The sequence below is a fragment of the Asterias amurensis genome, chromosome 9 (genome assembly GCF_032118995.1).
Source record: "Asterias amurensis chromosome 9, ASM3211899v1".
In the NCBI taxonomy this organism is placed as follows: Eukaryota; Metazoa; Echinodermata; class Asteroidea; order Forcipulatida; family Asteriidae; genus Asterias; species Asterias amurensis.
The window spans coordinates 14,931,234-14,945,105 of NC_092656.1; positions in this window are offsets into that span (position 1 = coordinate 14,931,234).

Below are 13,872 nucleotides of genomic sequence, written 5' to 3' on the forward strand. Positions count from 1 at the left end.
CTTTTTTGTGCAAAAGTGACGTCATATATTGACCAAAAATCGTCGATTACCGCCTAAGTAAAATATTGGCGTGGTTCAAATTTGCACCGGCACACTCGAGTGGGGTATCCGCAAGAAGTAATCACGCTAATTTGGCTTTTCGGGGTGGCTCGAAAATTAAAAAGTTAATTCCCCGGGCAGGGAAAATGGAAGAGCGGCCATCTTGTTTTTCTAATAGTCAACTCTGGAAATCGCGTTTTGACGGTGCAAATCGACCAAGTTGAGCATCCTGAACAACTTTCCTGTGTGGAGTCATGCAAAATTCGCAAAACCTTGGGAATTACAACTTTTTTGTGCAAAAGTGACGTCATAATTTGAGCAAAAATCGTCGATTACCGCCAAAGTAAAACATTGGCGTGGTTCAAATTTGCACCGGCACACTCGGTTGGGGTATCCGCAAGAAGTAATCACGGTAATTCGGCTTTTCGGGGTGCCACGAAAATTTAAAAGGTTATTCCCCGGGCAGGGAAAGAGAAGAGCGGCCATCTTGTTTTTCTAAAAGTCAACTTTGGAAATCGCGTTTTGACGGTGCAAATCGACCAAGTTGAGCATCCTGAACAACTTTCCTGTGTGGAGTCATGCAAAATTCGCAAAACCTTGGGAATTACAACTTTTTGGTGCAAAAGTGACGTCATATATTGACCAAAAATCGTCGATTACCGTCAAAGTAAAACATTGGCGTGGTTCAAATTTGCACCGGCACACTCGGGTGGGGTATCCGCAAGAAGTAATCACGCTAATTCGGCTTTTCGGGGTGCCTCGAAAATTAAAAAGGTTATTCCCCGGGCAGGGAAAAGGGAAGAGCGGCCATCTTGTTTTTCTAATAGTCAACTCTGGAAATCGCGTTTTGACGGTGCAAATCGACCAAGTTGAGCATCCTGAACAACTTTCCTGTGTGGAGTCTTGCAAAATTCGCAAAACCTTGGGAATTACAACTTTTTGGTGTAAAAGTGACGTCATAATTTGAGCAAAAATCGTCGATTACCGCCAAAGTAAAACATTGGCGTGGTTCAAATTTGCACCGGCACACTCGGGTGGGGTATCCGCAAGAAGTAATCACGCTAATTCGGCTTTTCGGGGTGCCACGAAAATTAAAAAGTTTATTCCCCGGGCAGGGAAAATGGAAGAGCGGCCATCTTGTTTTTCTAATAGTCAACTCTGGAAATCGCAACTTGACGGTGCAAATCGACCAAGTTGAGCATCCTGAACAACTTTCCTGTGTGGAGTCATACAAAATTCGCAAAACCTTGGGAATTACAACTTTTTGGTGCAAAAGTGACGTCATAATTTGACCAAAAATCGTCGATTACCGCCAAAGTAAAACATTGATGGGGTTCAAATTTGCACCGGCACACTCGGGTGGGGTATCCGCAAGAAGTAGTCACGCTAATTCGGTTTTTCGGGGTGCCACGAAAATTAAAAAGTTTATTCCCGGCCAGGTAAAAGGGAAGAGCGGCCATCTTGTTTTTCTAATAGTCAACTCTGGAAATCGCGTTTTGACGGTGCAAATCGACCAAGTTGAGCATCCTGAACAACTTTCCTGTGTGGAGTCATGCAAAATTCGCAAAACCTTGGGAATTACAACTTTTTTGTGCAAAAGTGACGTCATATATTGACCAAAAATCGTCGATTACCGCCAAAGTAAAACATTGGCGTGGTTCAAATTTGCACCGGCACACTCGGGTGGGGTATCCGCAAGAAGTAATCACGCTAATTCGGCTTTTCGGGGTGCCTCGAAAATTAAAAAGGTTATTCCCCGGGCAGGGAAAAGGGAATAGCGGCCATCTTGTTTTTCTAATAGTCAACTCTGGAAATCGCGTTTTGACGGTGCAAATCGACCAAGTTGAGCATCTTGAACAACTTTCCTGTGTGGAGTCAATCAAAATTCGCAAAACCTTGGGAATTACAACTTTTTGGTGCAAAAGTGACGTCATAATTTGAGCAAAAATCGTCGATTACCGCCAAAGTAAAACATTGGCGTGGTTCAAATTTGCACCGGCACACTCGGTTGGGGTATCCGCAAGAAGTAATCACGGTAATTCGGCTTTTCGGGGTGCCACGAAAATTTAAAAGGTTATTCCCCGGGCAGGGAAAGAGAAGAGCGGCCATCTTGTTTTTCTAAAAGTCAACTTTGGAAATCGCGTTTTGACGGTGCAAATCGACCAAGTTGAGCATCCTGAACAACTTTCCTGTGTGGAGTCATGCAAAATTCGCAAAACCTTGGGAATTACAACTTTTTGGTGCAAAAGTGACGTCATATATTGACCAAAAATCGTCGATTACCGTCAAAGTAAAACATTGGCGTGGTTCAAATTTGCACCGGCACACTCGGGTGGGGTATCCGCAAGAAGTAATCACGCTAATTCGGCTTTTCGGGGTGCCTCGAAAATTAAAAAGGTTATTCCCCGGGCAGGGAAAAGGGAAGAGCGGCCATCTTGTTTTTCTAATAGTCAACTCTGGAAATCGCGTTTTGACGGTGCAAATCGACCAAGTTGAGCATCCTGAACAACTTTCCTGTGTGGAGTCTTGCAAAATTCGCAAAACCTTGGGAATTACAACTTTTTTTGTGTAAAAGTGACGTCATAATTTGAGCAAAAATCGTCGATTACCGCCAAAGTAAAACATTGGCGTGGTTCAAATTTGCACCGGCACACTCGGGTGGGGTATCCGCAAGAAGTAATCACGCTAATTCGGCTTTTCGGGGTGCCACGAAAATTAAAAAGTTTATTCCCCGGGCAGGGAAAATGGAAGAGCGGCCATCTTGTTTTTCTAATAGTCAACTCTGGAAATCGCAACTTGACGGTGCAAATCGACCAAGTTGAGCATCCTGAACAACTTTCCTGTGTGGAGTCATACAAAATTCGCAAAACCTTGGGAATTACAACTTTTTGGTGCAAAAGTGACGTCATAATTTGACCAAAAATCGTCGATTACCGCCAAAGTAAAACATTGATGGGGTTCAAATTTGCACCGGCACACTCGGGTGGGGTATCCGCAAGAAGTAGTCACGCTAATTCGGTTTTTCGGGGTGCCACGAAAATTAAAAAGTTTATTCCCGGCCAGGTAAAAGGGAAGAGCGGCCATCTTGTTTTTCTAATAGTCAACTCTGGAAATCGCGTTTTGACGGTGCAAATCGACCAAGTTGAGCATCCTGAACAACTTTCCTGTGTGGAGTCATGCAAAATTCGCAAAACCTTGGGAATTACAACTTTTTTGTGCAAAAGTGACGTCATATATTGACCAAAAATCGTCGATTACCGCCTAAGTAAAACATTGGCGTGGTTCAAATTTGCACCGGCACACTCGAGTGGGGTATCCGCAAGAAGTAATCACGCTAATTTGGCTTTTCGGGGTGGCTCGAAAATTAAAAAGTTAATTCCCCGGGCAGGGAAAATGGAAGAGCGGCCATCTTGTTTTTCTAATAGTCAACTCTGGAAATCGCGTTTTGACGGTGCAAATCGACCAAGTTGAGCATCCTGAACAACTTTCCTGTGTGGAGTCATGCAAAATTCGCAAAACCTTGGGAATTACAACTTTTTTGTGCAAAAGTGACGTCATATATTGACCAAAAATCGTCGATTACCGCCAAAGTAAAACATTGGCGTGGTTCAAATTTGCACCGGCACACTCGGGTGGGGTATCCGCAAGAAGTAATCACGCTAATTCGGCTTTTCGGGGTGCCTCGAAAATTAAAAAGGTTATTCCCCGGGCAGGGAAAGAGAAGAGCGGCCATCTTGTTTTTCTAAAAGTCAACTTTGGAAATCGCGTTTTGACGGTGCAAATCGACCAAGTTGAGCATCCTGAACAACTTTCCTGTGTGGAGTCATGCAAAATTCGCAAAACCTTGGGAATTACAACTTTTTTGTGCAAAAGTGACGTCATATATTGACCAAAAATCGTCGATTACCGCCTAAGTAAAACAATGGCGTGGTTCAAATTTGCACCGGCACACTCGAGTGGGGTATCCGCAAGAAGTAATCACGCTAATTTGGCTTTTCGGGGTGGCTCGAAAATTAAAAAGTTAATTCCCCGGGCAGGGAAAATGGAAGAGCGGCCATCTTGTTTTTCTAATAGTCAACTCTGGAAATCGCGTTTTGACGGTGCAAATCGACCAAGTTGAGCATCCTGAACAACTTTCCTGTGTGGAGTCATGCAAAATTCGCAAAACCTTGGGAATTACAACTTTTTTGTGCAAAAGTGACGTCATATATTGACCAAAAATCGTCGATTACCGCCAAAGTAAAACATTGGCGTGGTTCAAATTTGCACCGGCACACTCGGGTGGGGTATCCGCAAGAAGTAATCACGCTAATTCGGCTTTTCGGGGTGCCTCGAAAATTAAAAAGGTTATTCCCCGGGCAGGGAAAAGGGAATAGCGGCCATCTTGTTTTTCTAATAGTCAACTCTGGAAATCGCGTTTTGACGGTGCAAATCGACCAAGTTGAGCATCCTGAACAACTTTCCTGTGTGGAGTCATGCAAAATTCGCAAAACCTTGGGAATTACAACTTTTTGGTGTAAAAGTGACGTCATAATTTGAGCAAAAAACGTCGATTACCGCCAAAGTAAAACATTGGCGTGGTTCAAATTTGCACCGGCACACTCGGGTGGGGTATCCGCAAGAAGTAATCACGCTAATTCGGCTTTTCGGGGTGCCACGAAAATTAAAAAGTTTAATCCCCGGGCAGGGAAAATGGAAGAGCGGCCATCTTGTTTTTCTAATAGTCAACTCTGGAAATCGCGTTTTGACGGTGCAAATCGACCAAGTTGAGCATCCTGAACAACTTTCCTGTGTGGAGTCATACAAAATTCGCAAAACCTTGGGAATTACAACTTTTTGGTGCAAAAGTGACGTCATAATTTGACCAAAAATCGTCGATTACCGCCAAAGTAAAACATTGATGGGGTTCAAATTTGCACCGGCACACTCGGGTGGGGTATCCGCAAGAAGTAATCACGCTAATTCGGCTTTTCGGGGTGCCACGAAAATTAAAAAGTTTATTCCCCGGGCAGGGAAAATGGAAGAGCGGCCATCTTGTTTTTCTAATAGTCAACTCTGGAAATCGCGTTTTGACGGTGCAAATCGACCAAGTTGAGCATCCTGAACAACTTTCCTGTGTGGAGTCATACAAAATTCGCAAAACCTTGGGAATTACAACTTTTTGGTGCAAAAGTGACGTCATAATTTGACCAAAAATCGTCGATTACCGCCAAAGTAAAACATTGATGGGGTTCAAATTTGCACCGGCACACTCGGGTGGGGTATCCGCAAGAAGTAGTCACGCTAATTCGGTTTTTCGGGGTGCCACGAAAATTAAAAAGTTTATTCCCCGGCCAGGTAAAAGGGAAGAGCGGCCATCTTGTTTTTCTAATAGTCAACTCTGGAAATCGCGTTTTGACGGTGCAAATCGACCAAGTTGAGCATCCTGAACAACTTTCCTGTGTGGAGTCATGCAAAATTCGCAAAACCTTGGGAATTACAACTTTTTTGTGCAAAAGTGACGTCATATATTGACCAAAAATCGTCGATTACCGCCTAAGTAAAATATTGGCGTGGTTCAAATTTGCACCGGCACACTCGAGTGGGGTATCCGCAAGAAGTAATCACGCTAATTTGGCTTTTCGGGGTGGCTCGAAAATTAAAAAGTTAATTCCCCGGGCAGGGAAAATGGAAGAGCGGCCATCTTGTTTTTCTAATAGTCAACTCTGGAAATCGCGTTTTGACGGTGCAAATCGACCAAGTTGAGCATCCTGAACAACTTTCCTGTGTGGAGTCATGCAAAATTCGCAAAACCTTGGGAATTACAACTTTTTTGTGCAAAAGTGACGTCATATATTGACCAAAAATCGTCGATTACCGCCAAAGTAAAACATTGGCGTGGTTCAAATTTGCACCGGCACACTCGGGTGGGGTATCCGCAAGAAGTAATCACGCTAATTCGGCTTTTCGGGGTGCCTCGAAAATTAAAAAGGTTATTCCCCGGGCAGGGAAAAGGGAATAGCGGCCATCTTGTTTTTCTAATAGTCAACTCTGGAAATCGCGTTTTGACGGTGCAAATCGACCAAGTTGAGCATCTTGAACAACTTTCCTGTGTGGAGTCAATCAAAATTCGCAAAACCTTGGGAATTACAACTTTTTGGTGCAAAAGTGACGTCATAATTTGAGCAAAAATCGTCGATTACCGCCAAAGTAAAACATTGGCGTGGTTCAAATTTGCACCGGCACACTCGGTTGGGGTATCCGCAAGAAGTAATCACGGTAATTCGGCTTTTCGGGGTGCCACGAAAATTTAAAAGGTTATTCCCCGGGCAGGGAAAGAGAAGAGCGGCCATCTTGTTTTTCTAAAAGTCAACTTTGGAAATCGCGTTTTGACGGTGCAAATCGACCAAGTTGAGCATCCTGAACAACTTTCCTGTGTGGAGTCATGCAAAATTCGCAAAACCTTGGGAATTACAACTTTTTGGTGCAAAAGTGACTTCATAATTTGACCAAAAAACGTCGATTACCGCCAAAGTAAAACATTGGCGTGGTTCAAATTTGCACCGGCACACTCGGTTGGGGTATCCGCAAGAAGTAATCACGGTAATTCGGCTTTTCGGGGTGCCACGAAAATTTAAAAGGTTATTCCCCGGGCAGGGAAAAGAGAAGAGCGGCCATCTTGTTTTTCTAAAAGTCAACTTTGGAAATCGCGTTTTGACGGTGCAAATCGACCAAGTTGAGCATCCTGAACAACTTTCCTGTGTGGAGTCATGCAAAATTCGCAAAACCTTGGGAATTACAACTTTTTGGTGCAAAAGTGACGTCATATATTGACCAAAAATCGTCGATTACCGTCAAAGTAAAACATTGGCGTGGTTCAAATTTGCACCGGCACACTCGGGTGGGGTATCCGCAAGAAGTAATCACGCTAATTTGGCTTTTCGGGGTGGCTCGAAAATTAAAAAGTTTATTCCCCGGGCAGGGAAAATGGAAGAGCGGCCATCTTGTTTTTCTAATAGTCAACTCTGGAAATCGCGTTTTGACGGTGCAAATCGACCAAGTTGAGCATCCTGAACAACTTTCCTGTGTGGAGTCATGCAAAATTCGAAAAACCTTTGGAATTACAACTTTTTGGTGCAAAAGTGACGTCATAAGTTGACCAAAAATCGTCGATTACCGCCAAAGTAAAACATTGGCGTGGTTCAAATTTGCACCGGCACACTCGGTTGGGGTATCCGCAAGAAGTAATCACGGTAATTCGGCTTTTCGGGGTGCCACGAAAATTTAAAAGGTTATTCCCCGGGCAGGGAAAAGGGAAGAGCGGCCATCTTGTTTTTCTAATAGTCAACTCTGGAAATCGCGTTTTGACGGTGCAAATCGACCAAGTTGACCATCCTGAACAACTTTCCTGTGTGGAGTCATGCAAAATTCGCAAAACCTTGGGAATTACAACTTTTTTGTGCAAAAGTGACGTCATATATTGACCAAAAATCGTCGATTACCGCCAAAGTAAAACATTGGCGTGGTTTAAATTTGCACCGGCACACTCGGGTGGGGTATCCGCAAGAAGTAATCATGCTAATTCGGTTTTTCGGGGTGCCACGAAAATTAAAAAGTTTATTCCCCGGCCAGGTAAAAGGGAAGAGCGGCCATCTTGTTTTTCTAATAGTCAACTTTGGAAATCGCGTTTTGACGGTGCAAATCGACCAAGTTGAGCATCCTGAACAACTTTCCTGTGTGGAGTCATGCAAAATTCGCAAAACCTTGGGAATTACAACTTTTTTGTGCAAAAGTGACGTCATATATTGACCAAAAATCGTCGATTACCGTCAAAGTAAAACATTGGCGTGGTTCAAATTTGCACCGGCACACTCGGGTGGGGTATCCGCAAGAAGTAATCACGCTAATTCGGCTTTTCGGGGTGCCTCGAAAATTAAAAAGGTTATTCCCCGGGCAGGGAAAAGGGAAGAGCGGCCATCTTGTTTTTCTAATAGTCAACTCTGGAAATCGCGTTTTGACGGTGCAAATCGACCAAGTTGAGCATCCTGAACAACTTTCCTGTGTGGAGTCTTGCAAAATTCGCAAAACCTTGGGAATTACAACTTTTTGGTGTAAAAGTGACGTCATAATTTGAGCAAAAATCGTCGATTACCGCCAAAGTAAAACATTGGCGTGGTTCAAATTTGCACCGGCACACTCGGGTGGGGTATCCGCAAGAAGTAATCACGCTCATTCGGCTTTTCGGGGTGCCACGAAAGTTAAAAAGTTTATTCCCCGGGCAGGGAAAATGGAAGAGCGGCCATCTTGTTTTTCTAATAGTCAACTCTGGAAATCGCGTTTTGACGGTGCAAATCGACCAAGTTGAGCATCCTGAACAACTTTCCTGTGTGGAGTCATACAAAATTCGCAAAACCTTGGGAATTACAACTTTTTTGTGCAAAAGTGACGTCATAATTTGACCAAAAATCGTCGATTACCGCCAAAGTAAAACATTGATGGTGTTCAAATTTGCACCGGCACACTCGGGTGGGGTATCCGCAAGAAGTAGTCACGCTAATTCGGTTTTTCGGGGTGCCACGAAAATTAAAAAGTTTATTCCCCGGCCAGGTAAAAGGGAAGAGCGGCCATCTTGTTTTTCTAATAGTCAACTCTGGAAATCGCGTTTTGACGGTGCAAATCGACCAAGTTGAGCATCCTGAACAACTTTCCTGTGTGGACTCATGCATAATTCGCAAAACCTTGGGAATTACAACTTTTTTGTGCAAAAGTGACGTCATATATTGACCAAAAATCGTCGATTACCGCCAAAGTAAAACATTGGCGTGGTTCAAATTTGCACCGGCACACTCGGTTGGGGTATCCGCAAGAAGTAATCACGCTAATTCGGCTTTTCGGGGTGCCAAGAAAATTTAAAAGGTTATTCTTCGGGCAGGGAAAAGGGAAGAGCGGCCATCTTGTTTTTCTAATAGTCAACTTTGGAAATCGCGTTTTGACGGTGCAAATCGACCAAGTTGACCATCCTGAACAACTTTCCTGTGTGGAGTCATGCAAAATTCGCAAAACCTTGGGAATTACAACTTTTTTGTGCAAAAGTGACGTCATATATTGACCAAAAATCGTCGATTACCGCCAAAGTAAAACATTGGCGTGGTTCAAATTTGCACCGGCACACTCGGGTGGGGTATCCGCAAGAAGTAATCACGCTAATTCGGCTTTTCGGGGTGCCTCGAAAATTAAAAAGGTTATTCCCCGGGCAGGGAAAAGGGAAGAGCGGCCATCTTGTTTTTCTAATCGTCAACTCTGGAAATCGCGTTTTGACGGTGCAAATCGACCAAGTTGACCATCCTGAACAACTTTCCTGTGTGGAGTCATGCAAAATTCGCAAAACCTTGGGAATTACAACTTTTTGGTGTAAAAGTGACGTCATAATTTGAGCAAAAATCGTCGATTACCGCCAAAGTAAAATATTGGCGTGGTTCAAATTTGCACCGGCACACTCGGGTGGGGTATCCGCAAGAGGTAATCACGCTAATTCGGCTTTTCGGGGTGCCACGAAAATTAAAAAGTTTATTCCCCGGGCAGGGAAAAGGGAAGAGCGGCCATCTTGTTTTTCTAATAGTCAACTCTGGAAATCGCGTTTTGACGGTGCAAATCGACCAAGTTGAGCATCCTGAACAACTTTCCTGTGTGGAGTCATGCAAAATTCGCAAAACCTTGGGAATTACAACTTTTTTGTGCAAAAGTGACGTCATATATTGACCAAAAATCGTCGATTACCGCCAAAGTAAAACATTGGCGTGGTTCAAATTTGCACCGGCACACTCGGGTGGGGTATCCGCAAGAAGTAATCACGCTAATTCGGCTTTTCGGGGTGCCTCGAAATTTAAAAAGGTTATTCCCCGGGCAGGGAAAAGAGAAGAGCGGCCATCTTGTTTTTCTAATAGTCAACTCTGGAAATCGCGTTTTGACGGTGCAAATCGACCAAGTTGAGCATCCTGAACAACTTTTCTGTGTGGAGTCTTGCAAAATTCGCAAAACCTTGGGAATTACAACTTTTTGGTGTAAAAGTGACGTCATAATTTGAGCAAAAATCGTCGATTACCGCCAAAGTAAAACATTGGCGTGGTTCAAATTTGCACCGGCACACTCGGGTGGGGTATCCGCAAGAAGTAATCACGCTAATTCGGCTTTTCGGGGTGCCTCGAAAATTAAAAAGGTTATTCCCCGGGCAGGGAAAAGGGAAGAGCGGCCATCTTGTTTTTCTAATAGTCAACTCTGGAAATCGCGTTTTGACGGTGCAAATCGACCAAGTTGAGCATCCTGAACAACTTTCCTGTGTGGAGTCTTGCAAAATTCGCAAAACCTTGGGAATTACAACTTTTTGGTGTAAAAGTGACGTCATAATTTGAGCAAAAATCGTCGATTACCGCCAAAGTAAAACATTGATGGGGTTCAAATTTGCACCGGCACACTCGGGTGGGGTATCCGCAAGAAGTAGTCACGCTAATTCGGTTTTTCGGGGTGCCACGACAATTAAAAAGTTTATTCCCCGGCTAGGTAAAAGGGAAGAGCGGCCTTCTTGTTTTTCTAATAGTCAACTCTGGAAATCGCGTTTTGACGGTGCAAATCGACCAAGTTGAGCATCCTGAACAACTTTCCTGTGTGGAGTCAATCAAAATTCGCAAAACCTTGGGAATTACAACTTTTTGGTGCAAAAGTGACGTCATATATTGACCAAAAATCGTCGATTACCGCCAAAGTAAAACATTGGCATGGTTCAAATTTGCACCGGCACACTCGGGTGGGGTATCCGCAAGAAGTAATCACGCTAATTCGGCTTTTCGGGGTGCCTCGAAAATTAAAAAGGTTATTCCCCGGGCAGGGAAAAGGGAAGAGCGGCCATCTTGTTTTTCTAATAGTCAACTCTGGAAATCGCGTTTTGACGGTGCAAATCGACCAAGTTGAGCATCCTGAACAACTTTCCTGTGTGGAGTCTTGCAAAATTCGCAAAACCTTGGGAATTACAACTTTTTGGTGTAAAAGTGACGTCATAATTTGAGCAAAAATCGTCGATTACCGCCAAAGTAAAACATTGGCGTGGTTCAAATTTGCACCGGCACACTCGGGTGGGGTATCCGCAAGAAGTAATCACGCTCATTCGGCTTTTCGGGGTGCCACGAAAATTAAAAAGTTTATTCCCCGGGCAGGGAAAATGGAAGAGCGGCCATCTTGTTTTTCTAATAGTCAACTCTGGAAATCGCGTTTTGACGGTGCAAATCGACCAAGTTGAGCATCCTGAACAACTTTCCTGTGTGGAGTCATACAAAATTCGCAAAACCTTGGGAATTACAACTTTTTGGTGCAAAAGTGACGTCATAATTTGACCAAAAATCGTCGATTACCGCCAAAGTAAAACATTGATGGGGTTCAAATTTGCACCGGCACACTCGGGTGGGGTATCCGCAAGAAGTAGTCACGCTAATTCGGTTTTTCGGGGTGCCACGAAAATTAAAAAGTTTATTCCCCGGCCAGGTAAAAGGGAAGAGCGGCCATCTTGTTTTTCTAATAGTCAACTCTGGAAATCGCGTTTTGACGGTACAAATCGACCAAGTTGAGCATCCTGAACAACTTTCCTGTGTGGAGTCATGCAAAATTCGCAAAACCTTGGGAATTACAACTTTTTTGTGCAAAAGTGACGTCATATATTGACCAAAAATCGTCGATTACCGCCTAAGTAAAACATTGGCGTGGTTCAAATTTGCACCTGCACACTCGAGTGGGGTATCCGCAAGAAGTAATCACGCTAATTTGGCTTTTCGGGGTGGCTCAAAAATTAAAAAGTTTATTCCCCGGGCAGGGAAAATGGAAGAGCGGCCATCTTGTTTTTCTAATAGTCAACTCTGGAAATCGCGTTTTGACGGTGCAAATCGACCAAGTTGAGCATCTTGAACAACTTTCCTGTGTGGAGTCAATCAAAATTCGCAAAACCTTGGGAATTACAACTTTTTGGTGCAAAAGTGACGTCATAATTTGAGCAAAAATCGTCGATTACCGCCAAAGTAAAACATTGGCGTGGTTCAAATTTGCAGCGGCACACTCGGTTGGGGTATCCGCAAGAAGTAGTCACGGTAATTCGGCTTTTCGGGGTGCCACGAAAATTTAAAAGGTTATTCCCCGGGCAGGGAAAAGGGAAGAGCGGCCATCTTGTTTTTCTAATAGTCAACTTTGGAAATCGCGTGTTGACGGTGCAAATCGACTAAGTTGAGCATCCTGAACAACTTTCCTGTGTGGAGTCATGTAAAATTCGCATAACCTTGGGAATTACAACTTTTTGGTGCAAAAGTGACGTCATAATTTGACCAAAAATCTTCGATTACCGCCAAAGTAAAACATTGACGGGGTTCAAATTTGCACCGGCACAATCGGGTGTGGTATCCGCAAGAAGTAATCACGCTAATTCGGTTTTTCGGGGTGCCACGAAAATTAAAAAGTTTATTCCCCGGCCAGTTAAAAGGGAAGAGCGGCCATCTTGTTTTTCTAATAGTCAACTCTGGAAATCGCGTTTTGACGGTGCAAATCGACCAAGTTGAGCATCCTGAACAACTTTCCTGTGTGGAGTCATGCAAAATTCGCAAAACCTTGGGAATTACAACTTTTTCGTGTAAAAGTGACGTCATAATTTGAGCAAAAATCGTCGATTACCGCCAAAGTAAAACATTGGCGTGGTTCAAATTTGCACCGGCACACTCGGGTGGGGTATCCGCAAGAAGTAATCACGCTAATTCGGTTTTTCGGGGTGCCACGAAAATTAAAAAGTTTATTCCCCGGCCAGGTAAAAGGGAAGAGCGGCCATCTTGTTTTTCTAAGAGTCAACTCTGGAAATCGCGTTTTGATGGTACAAATCGACCAAGTTGAGCATCCTGAACAACTTTCCTGTGTGGAGTCATGCAAAATTCGCAAAACCTTGGGAATTACAACTTTTTGGTGTAAAAGTGACGTCATAATTTGGCCAAAAATCGTCGATTACCGCCAAAGTAAAACATTGGCGTGGTTCAAATTTGCACCGGCACACTCGGGTGGGGTATCCGCAAGAAGTATTCACGCTAATTCGGCTTTTCGGGGTGCCACGAAAATTAAAAAGTTTATTCCCCGGCCAGGGAAAAGGGAAGAGCGGCCATCTTGTTTTTCTAATAGTCAACTCTGGAAATCGCGTTTTGACGGTGCAAATCGACCAAGTTGAGCATCCTGAACAACTTTCCTGTGTGGAGTCATGCAAAATTCGCAAAACCTTGGGAATTACAACTTTTTGGTGCAAAAGTGACGTCATAATTTGACCAAAAATCTTCGATTACCGCCAAAGTAAAACATTGACGGGGTTCAAATTTGCACCGGCACAATCGGGTGTGGTATCCGCAAGAAGTAATCACGCTAATTCGGTTTTTCGGGGTGCCACGAAAATTAAAAAGTTTATTCCCCGGCCAGTTAAAAGGGAAGAGCGGCCATCTTGTTTTTCTAATAGTCAACTCTGGAAATCGCGTTTTGACGGTGCAAATCGACCAAGTTGAGCATCCTGAACAACTTTCCTGTGTGGAGTCATGCAAAATTCGCAAAACCTTGGGAATTACAACTTTTTCGTGTAAAAGTGACGTCATAATTTGAGCAAAAATCGTCGATTACCGCCAAAGTAAAACATTGGCGTGGTTCAAATTTGCACCGGCACACTCGGGTGGGGTATCCGCAAGAAGTAATCACGCTAATTCGGTTTTTCGGGGTGCCACGAAAATTAAAAAGTTTATTCCCCGGCCAGGTAAAAGGGAAGAGCGGCCATCTTGTTTTTCTAAGAGTCAACTCTGG